Source organism: Mercenaria mercenaria, chromosome 18 (assembly GCF_021730395.1).
Source record: "Mercenaria mercenaria strain notata chromosome 18, MADL_Memer_1, whole genome shotgun sequence".
NCBI classification, from domain to species: domain Eukaryota; kingdom Metazoa; phylum Mollusca; class Bivalvia; order Venerida; family Veneridae; genus Mercenaria; species Mercenaria mercenaria.
Window position 1 is genome coordinate 36,526,178 of NC_069378.1, and position 19,670 is coordinate 36,545,847.

The 19,670-nt window shown below is 35.4% G+C and overlaps 1 protein-coding gene across 2 annotated transcripts in view; it reads left to right on the forward strand.

The window, feature by feature from the left end:
• Nucleotides 1–19,670, forward strand: part of LOC123539317 (uncharacterized) — a 69,285-nt gene that overhangs the window by 2,988 nt on the left and 46,627 nt on the right. The gene's annotated exons all lie outside the window — the stretch shown is intronic.

Below are 19,670 nucleotides of genomic sequence, written 5' to 3' on the forward strand. Positions count from 1 at the left end.
CAATCTATAAATATACAAGTATAAGAAACAAATACTAATGTGCCTCATATCTAAGATAAACTCTGCCTGTCCTTACATGAACAGCTGGAAGTCAGTGATGTAACCATGGGCTGGAATACCTAATCACTGACAGATCTTATATAATCTAAATGGCCAATGTGAATGGATAGAGGATGAATAAGAACTGCTTGATCATTGATAATTCATCCGCATTGTTCATGAATGGGACTACTTTGTGTGGCACGTGAACAAATTCCTTTGGATGTGATTTAGAATCAAATAAAGATGCTACATGATTGTCAGAAATACACTTAACTTTGGTAGCGGGATAAACCCGCAACCAAAAACGAAAGGAATATCTAAATTTGCTGTAGGTAATACATTTATCTCGTGAACAGAAACGTTATTTGACATGTTCTGCATAAAAAAACTACAGAAAAACCGCTATTAAATATGTGCAGGAACATAGATTCTACAGCATTTAGCACACTCGGACGATTGTTAACCAAACTTTATTCCGGGTGTTCATGAAGGACAAGCACATGAGAATCAATATGAATAGATCTCTCCCAAGATCTGTTTTGTTTAAAATTGTTGTAATTTAAGTTTAGATCGTAGTTTAAGTTTAGATCGTAGTAAATATACGTAATTGATATTGTGCTAATACACTTAGATTTAGCCTGAGACATCTTGCTCCCCATTTTCTTCAAACCGGTACCTGACGGTAAATGAAATGCGCCAATAGTGACGTAATAAAGCTACGATAACAAATCGATAATGTAGGCCAGTGGGTGACCTTCTTCAGGTACTGCGAAGTGCTCATGACATGACATGACACATGACAAGCACAAGAACAAATTTGCTATTCAGAAATATTTTCTTTTTCTTTTCGCCATTAAATCATCATTATACGGTGTTAATGTTACGCGCATATAGCCAATCTGCGCATTTGGTAAATCGCGCAGCGCAAATAACCAATTTGTTATCTGCGCAACGATTTGTAAATCGGGCAACCTTATATATTTCTTATATGCGCAGGGTAACTGTCTTGCGCGTTTGGTAAATGAGTCTGCGCTTTTAACATATGGATGATATCTCCCGATAAAATTGAATATCATTAGAGGGTTAGATTTGTAGGCCTATATAAAACTGTTTAATTTTAAAACTGACGGTGATCTGGCACGCGTAAAGATGTGAATTGACTGTGCTTTATTTGTAAAGAACAAGAAAAACTTTTTTTTAAGTAAATGAGCGTATTTATGCGGTAATTTCAATGAGATGCTCACGTCCCTGGTAGTTTATGGACTTAAAATTTCTGTTGACGACGGTATTAAGAGTCATTTGTCATAGGTGTTAAAAAAACTTTAAAATGATACAAAATATCCAAAGTATATTTAATAACACAAGTTTTTTTTATTTATTTTTTTAAACTTTTAAACGCCGTAGCCTGTGCGGGATGTCGATCCAGCGCTAATATCAAATCCTGAAATGACACCGATATTTCAAATATGTATTGATCATTACTTACAGATCGTATTGATATTTTTTAATGTTTTGTAGTACAAAAGAGTAATTTTCGCCAGAACGTGAACGGATTTTTGTTGCTGCGCAAGATGTGTCCTGCGCTAATAGAAAATCCGGAAATTACTCTGATAATATGAATAACTGCCATAAACCGTGCTAACTTTTACATTGTTTAACAATTACAGACTGATATTGCAAATCTTGGTTTTAAAAATGTGTCATAAATTTATTTCAACATCAGTAAATTCATGGAAGTCGGTCACCAGGTTTCACATGCGTGAAGGTGTGATTTCCTTCGGATAGCCACATCGTCCTCTCTATTCATTTCATAACCGATTCGATCACACGCAGTCATTTTATACCGGATATAGGACATAAAGAAGACTTACATAAAAGACTGAATTGCCACGCACTTACCACAATTCACTATATCGCTTTTTTTCATCATACCAACGCATATCTCTTGACATGGCCAATATTAAAAATAAAACAAAAATAAGCAGAATTAAAAGACGATTCTTACAGATCTTTTATACTTACATCATTTTTAATGTTTTATAGTGAGACAGATAGAATAACTAATAAGTTTCGTCAAAATGTGAACGAAATTTTGCATTTTGTAGGTACGCAAGATGTGTGTCCTGCGTTAATAGAACTCTGAAAATTACTCCAATAACTTGAATATCTTTTTTAAACCATTTTAACCTTTACTTCGTTTTTCGATTACAATCTAAAAATGTAGTTTTTGAAAATCTGAATATAATGTTTCATCGTAGCCTGCGCGGGATGTTGTTCCTGCGTTAATAGCAAATTCTGAACTGACGCCGATATTTCAAACATATTTCAATTCTAAAGGATGTTATTTATGTAACTTCATAAAAAATGTTTTCGGAGTAGAGAAAAATAGAGAGAATCCTGATTTCCGTCATAACGAGAACGAAATATTACATTTGTTATCTGCGCAAGATGTGTTTGCCCTGCGCTAGTAAAAAAAAATCTGGAAATAATCCTGATAACTTGGATATCTTTCATAAACCATGCTAACTTTATCATTGTTTTGTGATTACAAGCTGAAATTGTAGCTTTTGATAAATGAAAAGTTTGCTATTAGCGCAGGGCCGACCTCCCACGCAAGTTACAGGTGTAACATTATTGATCCATTTAGAAAAATTATAGTTCTAGTTTGTAATCGTAAATCAAAGTAAAAGTTAATATGATTTATAAAAGATGTTCAAGCTATTAGAGTAATGTCCAGATTTATTATTAGCGCAGACACACATCTTGCGCAGATAAAAAATGTAATATTTCGTTCTCGTTATGACAGAAATCACCCTTTTTCTAATCATTTTCTTGACAGTATTCATTTGAAAGTTACATAAATAGTATGTTTTATGAATGAAATATATTTGAAATATAGTGTAATTTCAAACTTTGCTATTAGCGCAGGACCGACCTCCCACGCAAGTTACAGGTGTAACATTACAGATCCACTTAGATTTGTAAAAAAAACTACAGTTTTAGTCTGTAATCGTAAATCAAAGTAAAAGTTAATATGATTTATAAAAGATATTCAAGTTATCAGAGTAATTTCTTGATTTATTATTAGCGCAGACACACATCTTGCGCAGATAAAAAATGTAATATTTCGTTCTCGTTATGACAAAAATCACTCTTTTTATATTCATTTTTTTACAGTATTCATTTGAAAGTTACATAAATAGTATGTTTTATGAATGAAATATATTTGAAATACAGTGTAATTTCAAACTTTGCTATTAGCGCAGGACCGACCTCCCACGCAAGTTACAAGTGCAACATTATAGATCCATTTAGATTTTTGAAAAAAAAACTATAGTTTTAGTCTGTAATCGTAAATCTAAGTAAAAGTTAATATGATTTATAAAAGATATTAAAGTTATCAGAGTAATTTCCAGATTTTCATTTAGCGCAGGGCACCGAACACATATCTTGTGCAGCTACAAAATATAAAATTTCGTTTACGTTTTGATGAAAATTAGGCCTACTCTTTATTCAATCGATTTTGTACTATAAAATAATAATACTAATACTACTACTACTACTAATAATATAGATAAGATCTGTAAGAAATTTCTTTTAATTCTGTGACTTTTTTATTTTTATCTTTTATCTTAGACATGTTGAGAGATATGCTCCCGTTGGTAAAAAGAATATTATTGTGAAGTAGAAAATGATAAAAATAGCCTAAAACATACCAGAGGACGACGTGTGCAAGCTGGAGGAAATCACACCTTCACGCATGTTTGGGTTTTATTGCATCTTGTATAAGATCGGAGGTATTGAAACCTGGTGACCGACTGTCGTGAATTTACTGATGTAGAAACAAATTTATGACACATAATTTAAGTACCAAGATATTCAGCATTTTTTGACATCTATATCTATTAATAAATTGACCAACTGCATGATTTATCAAACACGAAATGCAAATTTCTGATATATAAAGTTAAATTTGTTATTTGCGCTGCGCATTTGGTAAATCGCGCAGGGTAAATTCATCCTGCGCAACAATTGGTAAATCGTTGCGCATATAACCAACGTACAAAAATTTGTTATATGCGCTGCGCGTTTGGTAAATAGCGCAGATTGGTTATTTGCGCTCAACATCAATCCATAACGGATACCTCATAGCGCATTTTACCGTGCCCGCTACCTCGGAGCGTAGGCACCGGAGCCTCGCAACTAAAAAACAAGCGGGAACCACAGACGTAGTTAACAAAAGCTTGCTTTGTTTCACAATAAATGTTCGGGAGTGTGCCTTCACGGAACTTGCTATATATATTTCTTAAAAAACATGGCTAAAAATGAAACTTTAACAATTCAATTTCATAAAATAGTGAAAACAACTGACAGGTGTAAGCTGGAGTGGCCGAGAACACGCAGATTTCTCAACATTATTTCGATACATGTCACGTTTTTGTCAAGCTAATTGGTGCTGACACCTTCCCGGTATACATACTTGTATGTATTATCTAACTTATACATAAAACTCATTGAACAGTGTTTATTGTAAGGAATGTTCTTGTAATATCTTTTTAATTAACAGTTCTAGTAAACTTCTGTCTTTAAAACAAAACAAGTTTCTTTCATCTAAGCAATTTTTTTTATTAACTTCAAGAATTTTTAAGTCTAATGTTGAATTAAGTGCTTTAATGTAGCATGAAAATGATGTGAATTAATTGACAGTTTAAAAAGGAAAAATTACATAAGCTCCCCTAATGATTACATGTATATTCCTTTCTTTATTTATTTCATATCGTGTTTCAAACACATGCAGTTATAGTATACACCTCATGGTCTTGATGGCAAACAGTGGCATTCTCCATGCCGGGTAGTGAAGAATGGTGGAGAAATATCCATGGCAAATAGTGGCATTTAGAGAAAAACAGTGGCATATTTTACACTGATTGCCACAACAGTTAAGGTGGCAAATAGTGGAAAATTTAAGTGGCAAATGGTGAAATACGTTCCAATACTCCACTGATAGTGGCATTCAATGAAAAACAATGGCAGTTTTTACATCGATATGTGACAGTGGCAAACAGTGAAAAACTTTAATGGTAAATAGTGAAAAATGTTCCAATACTCCACTGATACTGGCATTTAATGTAAAATGGTGGAAAATTTTGACTGGCCTTTCCAACCTCTATTTTTTCAATGTTTTCCATCAGTTTCCACTCAAAGAGGCTTGTTCCAATACTCCACTGTTTTCCAATGATTTTTCAGTGGAAAATGGTGGCAAATTTACAGAAGGGTGCATATACTTGACTATCAGGTGGGGGAAGAAATTGACCGGTCAGTTCTTTCCCCCCTAGCCAGTACTTGACCTGTCGGGTCTTTCCCCACTTGCATATACTTGACCTATCAGGTGGGGGAAGAAATTGACTAGTCAGTTCTTTCCCCCCCTAGTATATACTTGACCTATCAGGTGGGGGAAAAAATTGACCTGTCAGTTTTTTCTCCCCTAGCATTTATACTTGAACTGTCAGGTGGGGGAAGAAATTGACTAGTCAGTTATTTCCCCCAAAGCCAGTACTTGACCTGTCGAATGGGGAGAAGAAATTAGCATTTCTAATATAGGAGGGGGAAGAAATTGACTAGTCAGTTCTTTCCCCCCCCCCCCCTTGCATATACTTGACCTATCAGGTGGGGGAAGAAATTGACCGGTCAGTTCTTTCCCCCCTAGCCAGTACTTGCTCTGTAAGGTGGGGGAAGAAATTGACCAGTCAGTTCTTGACCTGTCGGGTCTGGAAATGAAATTGACCAGTCAGTTCTTTTTCCCCTAGCCAGTACTTGACCTGTCAAGTGGTGAAATGAAATTGACCAGTCAGTTCTTTCCCCCCTAGCCAGTACTTGCTTTGTTAGGTGGGGGAAGAAATTGACCAGTCAGTTCTTTTCCCCCTAGCCATTACTTGCTCTGTTAGGTGGGGGAAGAAATCGACTTGTCAGTTCTTTCCCCCACCTAACAGAGCAAGTACTGGCTTAGGAGGGGAAAGAACTGACCAGTCAATTTCTTCCCCCACCTGACAGGTCAAGTACTGGCTGGAGGGAAAGAACTGAACAGTCAATTTCTTCCCCCACCTGACAGGTCAAGTTTTGGCTAGGGGGGAAAGAACTGACTGGTCAATTTCTTGCCCCCACCCGACAGGTCAAGAACTGGCTAGGGGGGAAGAACTGACTGGTCAATTTCTTCCCCCACCTGACAAAGCAAGAACTGGCTAGGGGGGAAAGAAATAACTGTTGAAATTCATTTCCCAGCCCGAAAGGTCAAGTACTGGCTAGGGGGGAAAGAACTGACTGGTTATTTCCCCCCCCCCCTGACAGGTCAAGTACTTGCTGGGGGGAAAGTACTGACTGGTCAATTTCTTGCCCCCACCCGACAGGTCAAGAACTGGCTAGGGGGGAAGAACTGACTGGTCAATTTCTTCCCCCACCTGACAAAGCAAGAACTGGCTAGGGGGGAAAGAAATAACTGTTCAAATTCATTTCCCAGCCCGAAAGGTCAAGTACTGGCTAGGGGGGAAAGAACTGACTGGTTATTTCCCCCCCCCCCTGACAGGTCAAGTACTTGCTGGGGGGAAAGTACTGACTGGTCAATTTCTTCCCCCACCTGACAAAGCAAGTACTGGCTAGCGGGGGAAGAACTGACCGGTCAAATTCTTCTTCCCACCTGAAAGGTCAAGTACTGGCTAGGGGGGAAAGAACTGACCAGACATTTTCTTCACCCACCTAACAGAGCAAGTACTGGCTAGAGGGGGGAAGAAATTGACCAGTCAGTTCTTTCTGGCAAGTCCTGCCTAGAGGGGAAAGAACTAGGGATGGGAACGAATATTCGGATATTCGAAAATCGGCCGAATATTCGAATATGAAAATCAAATTCGAATATTCTTAAATTAGTGTATATTAAGTATAGTTTATTTGGAATATTTCAGAATAAAACCGTTTGTTCTGTCGTGTTTGTTTATCGTATAACAAAAGATGTCCAATTAACAATAAAAAGGCTATGCATAATTGGCAGGGGCTACCGTTACGGATTAACAGTTTGCAACAGGTGTAAATGTGATACATTTCAAAAATGGTCCAATAAACAAGAAAATTGCAATGCATAATTGACAAAGAGGGGTCATTGATACGGATTAACAGTTTGCACCAGGCGTAAATGTGATATGTTTTTATCTTTTGTTCCTTTTATATTGGCGCCTGTTTTATTTAACAAATTTTAGATATTTTTTTTTTCAAAAACAATACCAAACTTGTAGATATGGCGATCTATTTGCAAAATTTTGTTTAACATTTCATACCGTCCATTGAAACGGTTTTCATCCACAATGCCCAGGCAATCGGCCGTATTTGAAATAAATTTTGAAGTAATTTATAATAAAATCAAGAAATAATATATGATCATGTTAAGTTTGTCGGCTTTTTACTCGCCGACTGAAAATTTTCAAAATGGCGGCGGTAATACAACAGCGCGTTACGTGCTTGAATTGGACGACCTGCTCTTTTTAGATAACGTTGCGACTGTCTAAATTTTAATCGATTTGAATGTTTCTTCTAAAAATCTGAATTACTTAAATATGTTTATGATTGTACTCACAGAGTCGTGAAATAAAACACTAGGATCGGCGGGTCTAACTAGGTATGGTCGGGTTACCCAAAACAAACATTTTTAGGCCTTATTACGTACGATGATTTACGTTTTAAACAGCGGAATATATTGTGTATATGCCAATCAATTAATAAAGATTTAAAAATTCCATTAAAACATGCCAAATATTCGAATATATTCGAATATGGCAAACCGAATATTCAAATATTGATTTCAGTATTCGTTCCCATCCCTAGAAAGAACTGACCAGTAAATTACTTCCCACACCTGACAGGTCGAGTATATGATAGGGGAGAAAGAACTGACCGGTCAATTTCTTCTTCCCACCTGAAAGGTCAAGTTCTGGCTAGGGGGGAAAGAACTGACCAGTCAATTTCTTCCCCCACCTGACAGGTCAAGTATATGACAGGGGGAAAGAACTGACTGGTCAGTTTCTTCTTCCCACCTGAAAGGTCAAGTTCTGGCTAGGGGGGAAAGAACTGACTGGCAAATTTCTTCCCCCACCTGACAGGTCAAGTACTGGCTAGGGGGGAAAGAAGTGACTAGTCAATTTCTTCCCCCACCTGAGAGGTCAAGCACTGGCTAGGGGGGAAAAAACTGACTGGTCAATTTCTTACCCCCACCCGACAGGTCAAGAACTGGCTAGGGGGGAAAGACCTGATTGGTCAATTTCTTTCCCCACCTGACAAAGCAAGTACTGGCTAGCATGGAAAGAACTGACTTGTCAATTTCTTCCCCCACCTGACAGGTCAAGTACTGACCAGGGGGAAAATAACTAACTTGTCTATTTTTTCTCCCTCCTGGCAGGTCAAGTACTGGCTAGGGGGGAAAGAACTGACTGGTCAAATTCATTTCCCCACCCAACAGGTCAAGTACTGGCTAGGGGTTGGGGGGGGGAAAGAACTGACTGGTTAATTTCTTCGCCCACCTAACAGAGCAAATACTGGCTAGAGGGGGAAGAAACGGTCAGTTCTTTGTAGCAAGTACTGGCTAGGGGGGAAAGAACTGACCAGTCAATTCCTTCCCCCACCTAACAGAGCAAGTACAGGCTAGAGGGGAAAGAACTGACCAGTCAATTTCTTCCCACTTAACAGAGCAAGTACTGGCTAGGGGGGAAAGAACTGACTGGTCAATTTCTTCCCCCACCTGACAAAGCAAGTACATGTACTGGCTAGGGGGGAAAGAACTGACTAATCAATTTCATTTTCTTACTCGACAGGTCAAGTATTGGCTAGGGGGGAAAGAACTGACCAGTCAATTTCTTCCCCCACCTAACAGAGCAAGTACAGGCTAGGGGGAAAAGAACTGACTAGTCAATTTACTTCCCCCACCTTACTGGTCAAGTACTGGCTATGTGGGAAAAGAACTGACCAGCAGTAATTTCCTTACCTTAGAAGAAATTGAAACAGGAAAAAGTCAAATAAAAAAATACAACAGAAATTAAAATAAGTTCATTTAAAAACATTTCTTTAATTTACACAAAATATGAAACATATTTCTTATTTTATATGCAATTTAAATGAAAACTGACTATCGGAAAAACAGGCTAGTTAAGAATAACCAAGAATAACCAGTTCCAATTCACTAACAGGGGAAATAATTGACTAGCCAGAAAAATTGATGAGGGGGAAAAAATTGACTAGTTAGTTTTTCCCCCCATTAGAATGATCAAGAGTAACCAGTTGCAATAGGGGGAAAGAATTGACCAGTCAGTTTCTTCCCCGGGGAAAAAACTGACTAATCAATTCTTTCCCTCGGGGAAGAAACTAACTAGACTGTTACTAAACTGACTGTTACACCGGCATATTTAATTGGCCCAAAAATTGGAGTTTTTTTGTATTCAATCATCGTTTCTATAGAAACAATATTCAAAGTACCTAAGGCAAAGTCAATACTTGTTCCAACATGTAATGACTGCATATACTTTACACAAAACCTATGTGATCATTCTAGCTTTAGAATGTCTGTTCAAGACATATATTATTCCAGAGTTCACATCCATACAAACTCTTGGGTATAAGAATTGCATTATATTGTTCTAGAAGAGAGGGGATTCAGCCCATGTGGGTGTACACCGCTATTGCATATACTTAAAAATGTTCCTCCGAGTTTATTACATGCATCTTCAATACATCTTTTTGCGGATAAAAAAGGGTCACATTTTATTCCTAGATGAACATAATTTTCTTCCACGTTCACATGATTGTCGCCAAGCATAAATTGTCTACTTCTTAAACTGGGTCTGCTTTTGTTAAAAACTATTACGGAACATTTGTTAGCATTATACTGGAAACGCCAACGGTTTGCGTAGGAATTGCACATATCCATCATAGACTTCAGACCAATCGGCGAGAAAGAGACTAAAACCATGTTGTCTGCTACAGTGGGCGAACCCAAATCAACATACAGAAACCGAATCCGCTGTTCTGTAACTCATTGATAAGTCCATTTATATACGCCAGATACAGTTATAGGACAAGGGGTAGCTGGAGAATCAATTTTGATTTGGAACTTTCAGGCTTGTTGCCTTGTCAGCATGATGTCCCATTAAGAATCAGATAATGTGAAGTAATGGCACTGACCAATAGCACACTCCCATGTTCTATAAATAGAACATACAGTAGTTATACCATAATGCAATGCGCGCATTGCGGACAAGGGAGCGTTTTCTATATATGACGAATCATTAACTATCTCAGTAAACTTCGAAGGGAATTAAAAAAGTAACATGCCACCTGTATAAAATTGTCGCACGTGTTAACAGAATAAATAAAAGAGATGAAAAAATAACTAATTAAAGAAATATATTGGAAATGTAAGGAATATACCTAATATACAGACATAAAATTTTAACAAGGCGATTCAAAACGGGCCGACTAAGCAAAAAAGAAGAGCACTGTTTAAAAGCATGTTGCATGCACATTACCCCCATATTCTGCAATAATACTATTAAAATTTTGCATCAGAAGAACGGTCTACAGTCTTAATAAAAATATAATATTTTCGAATGCGACACACCGAAGGGCACTTGTGGTTAAAACTTTTAATGCTAAATCATTTTGATTCATGACGTTCAAAGAATGTATCAGTACAATTAAAATCATAACTACAATAACTACATGTATTTCATTTTAAACAACTGATTCACGCAACACAAGACACAAACTTGATGATGATCCCGGATGTCAGCTGTGGTCAGTGTCCGTCAAACATTTCCTTATTAAAATACATATTTGCATAGTTTGGTAGAAAATAATGGGGTTGCATTAGATTAGCAACATGTTTTATTATATAACATTTAAATATTACTACCAAAAGTCAGATATCTACATGTCACACTAAGTGGTCATTTGTAATAAAACACATTACATATGATTATCACAGAGGTGTTAATTGTTTCAACGAATAACTAGATATGTGGCAGAAAATAACAATGTGTATGACAGTTTACTTTAAAATATACATGTTGTTCATCATATTTCGAAATTTCAATAAATTTAAATTATGCGATCATAAGATTTCCTTTTACATTCACAAGTGGATCTTTTAAATTTATAAACACTTATGAAAGGTTTTTTTTACAAAAATATAGATATATTATCTACTTTTAATGTATATGACGGTAACCAAGAAGAACAACTTTGATTTTTTCTGTTCTCTAAATACATTTTTGTTTTAGATATTAACGCTTTCTATTTGGCATTAATACATTTTTTCTCAAGTTGTTTTATTTTTTTCTAAATATCCTTTTTTAAAACTGAAAGTGTCACAGAATGAACAGAATAACATAATAACATCATCCATTCATTAACATCGTCCTTTCATACATTGAAGAAAAAGTGGTATGTTATTTCTAACATGAATATAAAAAAAATAGTTTCTCGGCTAGTTTATTGAAATTAAAAGTGGAAAAAATCATTTGTTTGCGATGTGTAGGCTAGAAACCTGATTAAAAATAACGAATAAAATGCAAAATCTATGATTTACTTATGCTATTGTACAATCAATGAATCACTGATTGTTTGTCCGCAAATTGAGTCCTGTGCTATTTTTAGATAGCAGACCTTATCGGTGACGTCACAGATCCTTACATACAGGAGTGTGCTATTTGATAAGCTTGGAATCTGTTCTAATGGTGGTTTGAGAATTTTAGAACATGTTTAGGCCAGAGTTTTTTTATCTTTCGTTTTACGGGAGATTTTTGAAAAATGAGCAGGGGGAGGAGGGAAAAAAAATAAAAATAAAAAGCTTGAAAGTGCGCATCTCGGAAAAAAATAAAAATAAAATAGAATTTTTTAAGATTTTTTTTATTTTGATGAACTTTCGATTCAAGTTTTGTTTACTTGTGTTTGTGTCCAGTATTTAATATTGTGATGTATTGTTACGTTTTAAGACTATAAAAGCCATTTATACAGGATGAACATTGAATAAAATTTTCATGCATGCTTGTGAATAAACTGCTTCAGGCACTGTAACTCACACTGGCAAGTCTTTAAAATTCAGAAAGCTTGTTTTACTCATTTAAGTGGAAGACAAAAATTATTTTATCTGTTACAACAGCTACAGTAGATTTCAGTGACAGCAAGTAGCGACTAAACACATCTGGTATAAAGTGGCTTAGTAGTGTAGTAGTTTTGGTGGTTTGGTTTGCTTGCATCTTCTGCTGTGTAACCTCTGCTTTTTATACATAATATTTACTTATTGTATCTTTCACCAATATCATCTTTAACAAGCTAACTTTACAGTTTATGCCAGCTCATAATATACTGGATTTTATCAGCAAAATAAAGTATTTAATAACTTTGAATAACAGTCACAGTGCAGAGGGCAAGATTTTTTTTTCAGTGATGAAAAACGAAAGATAATCTAGCAAAAAGTAATCTGAAAATTTACCTTATTTAACTCTGTAATTTGCACCTTTTTATAATACACTTAGTTCAAGTACTGAAGTTGCTTCTGTAATCTGCACCTTTTTATACTACACTAAGTCAAGTACTGAAGTTGCATCACTTTTTGTTAAAATATTGTCTCCAATAAAAAGTATTCTTTATTATTCTTTATACACTTATGAATTCTATTGAAGTTACAAAAGAAATGGACCATCTGTCTGAGATTTTGCCAACACTACCAGCTGCTTTATGCCAGACAGTCCCAAGCCTGTGTAAAGTGTGAGGGGTCACCATTGAAATAGAAATGTAAAAAAATCTGCTGTTACAAACATTTATTTGTTCTGCAAACAACTAATGTTTTGAATAAAATTTAATGTCAAAGCACCTTTGATATTGTATTACCTTTCTATGGCAAACTTGTAAGTTGAATCTATTGAAAACAAAATGTGAGTAAGACAATCTTTAGACAATTTAATACTTTTAATACTGTCACTTTTATGAAAGGAGTATTATGTACAATAGTATTATTTCCCGAAAAAATATATATTTTGAAAAGTGTCTAAAAAATTTGGACACAATCCTCGTCCATCCACCCGTGTAGAAAGAGAGAAAAAAAACGTTAAAGATTATCGGTTACCGTAACTATTCAGTGATAAACTAAATAATGTTGACCTTGTTTTCATGATCGATTTACACCCCCTCTAAGAGCTAAAAGAAGTGTGTCAGTATCTTGACATCTGAAGCGGAGATCAAAGCGGTATTTTTGCTCGAGATTGTCATGGCATTACGTCATGTTTTCGCGCCATGTGACATATCACTGTCTGATCGTACCGCATCGGTTCTTAAAATTGCTGAGAAATAGAAATCAATAAAAAAATTCTTCTTTAATTTGTTATCAAAAGCGAATGTGCTATATCCCGTATAAAAGGTAAATGTCTCAAACGATAGTTACTATAGTGGATATCCTACCTCTGTGACCTATTTGCCCTCAAGGAATTTACATTATTGTTTGACAAGAAAAACTTTTAAATTGTTGGTCAAAAAATACATGTACAAAGATTCATTTAAAACTTATTAAAAACCGCAGTGACATCACATTGCTTTATTTCAAAATCGCATTTCTACTTACGTTCACGAGGTCACGTAACCTATTCTGCCGCACTAACAGAAATCTGTTTGCCAAAAATCGTCTTACTCCATGTATTCTAATCGCAGCCGCTTTTTCATTATTTAAGATTTTTTTATTCTGTTTTTTGTACTTTCTGGTTAAAAGTCTGAATTTTAAGCCCATAGTATTCATCATTTATTTACTTTTAGAAAGAAATAAGTAACTAAGATCGCGCTGTTTGAATTTTTACAAATGATTATATGAAAATTCGACCGTTTTTATAGAATTTTGCCTACATTTCTGTCGATATCTTATTAAAATCATTATAGAATTCAAAAAGTATTATTTCTCAAGGGGTGTTGAAAACTTGATGCGAAAATATTAAAAAATGAATGCACTACGCACGGTTTTTGTGTACGTGTCGATGTAAATTAGATGTTACGATAGGTCACACGTGCTTGTGGAATGGAAAATTACCGGCATGACGTTTTGATATCTTTACGATTCGCGGGTAAATTCCAGTCAATCCAGGTAGCGACTGAACCATCTCAAAGTTTGTTGACGTTTTGTAGATGTAATTTCTGAATTTTGGTAAAGTAAGGACGTAAAAAAAACCACTCGCCCGATCGGCCGAGTACACAGCGAGGTCCACTCGTCCTACTCAGACTTAACTCGCCAATGCGAGCAGGCGAGTGGAATTTTACACCCTGTTAATGCCGATAAATGTACGGCAAAACACGATATTTTGCACGCGTTAAACTCCCTTCCTGTGAAATTACGTCCAGGTGAAAATACACTAATTTTATTTTCTTTGGGGCTGTAAACAACCGACCGGCGGAAAAAATAAAATAAAACTCGGGAAAATGAATTTTAATTTTATTCCACTTTTGCAATATTTAGGACCGGCGCTCCCGTAAAACGAAAAATAAAAAAACTCTGGCCTTAATGATTGTAAAACTTTAGTCAATGTTAAATTCTATGTCTCACAACAAGAATGAACCGTGATAACTCAATATATAGTTGTTTTATTTTGAGATGTGTTTTATTAAAAATCTTTATTGAAACTGTTTTACATAATGAAATTAAGAATAAACAATGTAATCATTTTATATTGTAACGTGTGATAAAATATAATCTACATTGTGAATGGCAATGTTTTATAATACTATAATATGAATGCAACTTTGAATCAAAAGACCTAAAGCTTGAAATTTATAATTCATGGGTGTAGTTAGGCTAAAATAGAATTGTAGGCCACTGTCCAAGGAGGGTATGGCATGCCTCCACAGAAAATGTTCACATCATAGATGCAGAATGTTGCTTTTTGGTTTATATCTGGACTTTTATGTTTTTCTTTTTTCAAAATGAAGTGTAGACCTGGGATAGCTATTGTACAATTAGAATGTACACCAGTGTCAAAGCTGTAGCTGGACCATAATGGAAGTATAAGTCACTGTTCTAAGGGTGATGGGGGGATGTTTCCCCAGACAAAAATACATTCTAGATAAAACATGATGCATTTTAGCGAAATTCATAATTCAGGGGCGTTGCTAGTCTAAAATGGAAGTATATGCCACTGTCCTGGGGGTTCTTGGGCATGCTCCCCCGTAAAAATTCCACAAATTAGATGCAAAATGGTGTATTTTAGCAAGGCCAAAATGGAAGTGTAGGCCACTGTCCTAGTGGGGTTGCGCAGCGGGGGGGGGGGGGGGGGGGGGGGGGGGGGGGGGGGGGGTCAGGAAAAATTACACATTATAGATGCAAATTGGTGCGTTTTTGGTGTATATCTGGACCTTTAAGCTTTTTCATAAAGTGTAGGCCCGGGGGAACTACTGTACCTTATAGAAAGTACACCAGTGTCAAGTCACCAGGGTAGCAGGGCCAAAATGGAAGTGTAAGCCACTGTTTTAGGGTGTTTAGTGGGGGAGGGGGCAGTCATGCTCCCCCGGAAAATTTTTACATTCTAAATGCAAAATATGGTGCTTTCTGGCAAAATTCATAATTCATAGGCGTAGCTAGGCCAAAATGGAAGTGTAAGCCACTGTACTAGGAGGGTTTGGGAGCATGCTCCCTGTAGAATTCTTACATTATAGATACAAAATTGTGCATGTTTTGGTGTATATCAGGACGTTAAAATTTTTTCTTATGAAGTGTAGGTTGTAGGTTGGTGGGGGGCGGGGGACAATTGTTTTAGGAGTTAGGGGCCATGCTCCCCTGGAAAATTTTTACATTCTTAGTTAATTTCTAAATGCAAAATGGTGCATTTTGGCGCATCTTGTAACCTTTCCGGTGTTTAATTTGTCGATGCTGCAAACTAAAACACTGGAAAGGAAAGGGAATGCATGGCCAGTGTATAATATTGATATATTTTTCGCACTGCCTCTTTTCAAAATTAAATACGCCAATGTTTATTTAGTACACATATATATTTCCCCTTTTTTCTATAAAACTGCTTGTACATTTAGTGAAGAAATATCATAAGTACTTTAATATTCAATTTATATTTTTAACATTATATACAATAAGTAAATATTTAAAGGTCTTTCGAATTTACTTACAGAATATTACTTTTTGTTAACTCTACCTGACAATAATTCATAATACCTATGCTCTTAAGTCAGTGATTACGATCTTAAGTCAAAATGCCTGAGAGACCTTCAGTCAGATTGTCTGACCTTTATTCAGAATAACTGGGACTAATAATTTCAGAATGCCTATGCCCTTAAGTTAAAATGACTGCGATCACAAGTCAGAATGACTGTGACCTTTATTCAGAATGTCTTTGAATCAAATTCAGAATGCCTATGCCCTTAAGTCAAAATGACTGCAATCACAAGTCAGAATAACTGTGACCTTTATTCAGAGTGACTTTGAATCAAGTTCGGAATGCCTATGCCCTTGAGTCAAAATGACTGCGATCACAAGTCAGAATAACTGTGACGTTTATTCAGAATGATTTTGAATCAAGTAACTACAATGATAGTGACATTAATTCAGAATTAATCCAGAATGACTAATGCAGTTTAATGCAGAAAGCCTACCATAACTCAGAATGACTTTCATGGATGACTGATAAAAATGAGACTAATTTTCAGTGCAAAGAATAACTCTTCTGTGAAGTTTGGTAAATAAAAGTCTGTCGACCATACAATGACAAAGTGTGTATCAGTTGTCCGTCTAATATTTTGCTTTCAGTGCAAAGAATAACTCTCAGCTAAGTGTAGTAAATGATATTTACCTCCACAAACATGTAAATTCAAAGGAATGATTCAGGAAATCAGACACTGAACTTGTTGAAAAAGAGCTGTGTGATTTTCATTAATTCATTCATTAATTTATAGTATCTAAAATATTTTCTCGACACCTGTTTAATACTATAGTTTCAAATAACTTCATCACAACAGAAGTCAGGGTTATGGCTCGGTAGTTATTAGGATTGTCTTTCCGTTAGTTGGAGCCTTTAATTCCCGATTGTAGAATGTTCAGGGATTTCCATGGAAAAGTACATGGAATTATTCCATGGAGTATTGGAACAGATTTCCATGGAATAAATCCAGAGTTCAATGGAAAATTTGTCGGTTAATGTTACTGGAAATATTCCCTAGTATCCCTGGAAATAGTCCCTAGTATCCCTGGAAATATTCCCTGGTACACCTGTAAATATTCCCTAGCATCCCTGGAAATATTCCATAGTATCACTGGAAATATTCCCTAGTATCCCTGGAAATATTCCATAGTATCCCTGGAAATATTCCCTAGTATCCCTGGAAATATTCCATAGTATCACTGGAAATATTCCCTGGTATCCCTGGAAATATTCTCTGATACACCCAAGTTTCTTACTGAAAAATTATGTTGTTAGTAGCTCAGTCAGAAAAAAAAAGATTTCTAATGATTAATTTCTTGGTTCAAACTCTGACATGTGCACAATTTTTATGGAGTCTCAGGTCTGTCTGTGATATCATTTCATCCTGTAGCATTGTCATTGAAGCAGTCAAATTTCTCTGACCACATAAATTCATATACATATGTGTTGAGGACTAGCCTGGGAATCCAGTCTGACAATTTCTAACCTTTTATTTACCAGCAAATTGACAATACAAGTTGATAATATCAGAAATCGATGAATGCCAATTAACACTAATTAGCGCAAATTAAGTAGCATCTTTAATGCATAAGTATTAGGTATGATTTCTTCTGACAAAGCACAAATATTATCAACGGCTTCCCAGGCTAGTTGAGGACATACTTCTTATAAAACTTTATATGTGCACTCTTTTTATCTGAAAGGTAAAATTATAACATTTAAAATGTAATTAAGTCGGTGGTTCAAAGTGATTTAAGTACTAATTACCTAAATTATGTACTGAAAATTGTCATCAAGTATTAAATTAACTGTTGCTAGAGAAGCATAATCATCTATCATTCACACATACCTCAACAAAAATTACCTGTAACCAGATGAAAGTTTATGCGACTGAGATGAATAAAGTTTTTCTAAGCTTTTTCTAGTCCTGTGACATATTATAGGTTTAAATTACATTTGAAATTAGAAAGTATAATGTTTTTACCTCAGGTGTCCCTCTAAAAGCATTTTAGAGTGTTAAGTTAAACAATATTTAGCCCCATTCCATGTGCCTCTAACAACATGAACAAAGCACTTCCTGTTTACATTCAAGTTTTTGGTATTCATTAGCAATTTTTTTCAGTACAATAAGTTACTGATGTGAATATCTAGAATGTTATGAAAATAAATACATATACAATACAAGAGTGAATTTGACCATCTTTTAGCTCACAGAATTTGCAAAGATCACAGGAAAACAAACAGAAAAATTGGAGCATATGTACTTCTATGGATAACGACTGAGGCGCCAGTAAAGGCCTGAGAAATTTAGGTGCTTGTCAACACTGAACGTAACAAAGAAATATAGGAAAACAAGACAGATACAGAACAGTCAAAGTGCTAATATTTTCCTTAATAAAAGAAATGAACGTATTCAATCTATCTGTAAAGTAGAATAAAATGTAATACATTCTCGCCAATCTGCACCAACTTCAACTAAATCTGCATGTAAGCGAAAATGAGGATGTATTGCTTCTGCAGAGTATTATAGGTGTAACATTATACCATTCTTGGGTTCTGTGAACAACAAGTTGTGTTGATCTTATGTTTCTGTCGGGCCTTCTCCAGCAAAATGTACACCCTCCCATGTTTTGAATTTCGTAAAATTCCGGCTAATTTGGTAACGATCATACACCGTGAAATTGTAGGATTTTGAAAAATGCTTCGAATTCCTATTTCATCTACTTGTTTTCATAAAAGACATATTTGACTCGAAATAATATTTTATACATATCTCAACAACACGAATCTGTTATACACCGCTTATATATTAATGGCGCAATATGGAACGCTAGGGCTGCCTTATTTATGCAGTTTGTGTAATGTTTTTACACAAAATCATTAAACAGTATGTTATAGTTATGTCATGATGAGTATCAATGCCTTTGATATATCTTTTGACACTTTCCCTATATGTTTTCAGAATTTAACTATGTTATAACATACAGTCAATATAAGTAGCCGTTATGTCAATATGTGTGATAATTATGCCTTCACTATATGATACGATACTTTCCTTATGCCTTTAACCCTTATCAGAATTTCATTATGTTAAATTATAGCAAAGGATCATTATATGTGATGGTAATGCCATGATTTAATAATACCTTCGACATATGAAATGATACTACCTTCCATCTTATTAGATTTTTATTATGTTACAGCATTCAATCATTATATGTGATGACTATGTCATGACACGTGATAATACCTTCGATATATTATATAATACTTCCCTTATATCTTATTAGAATTTCATTATGATATAGCAAACAATCATTATGTGTGACGGTTCTGTCATGTACATGTGATGATTCCTTCAATATATTACATGGTATTTCCCTCCTATTTTATCATGATTTAATTATGTTATAA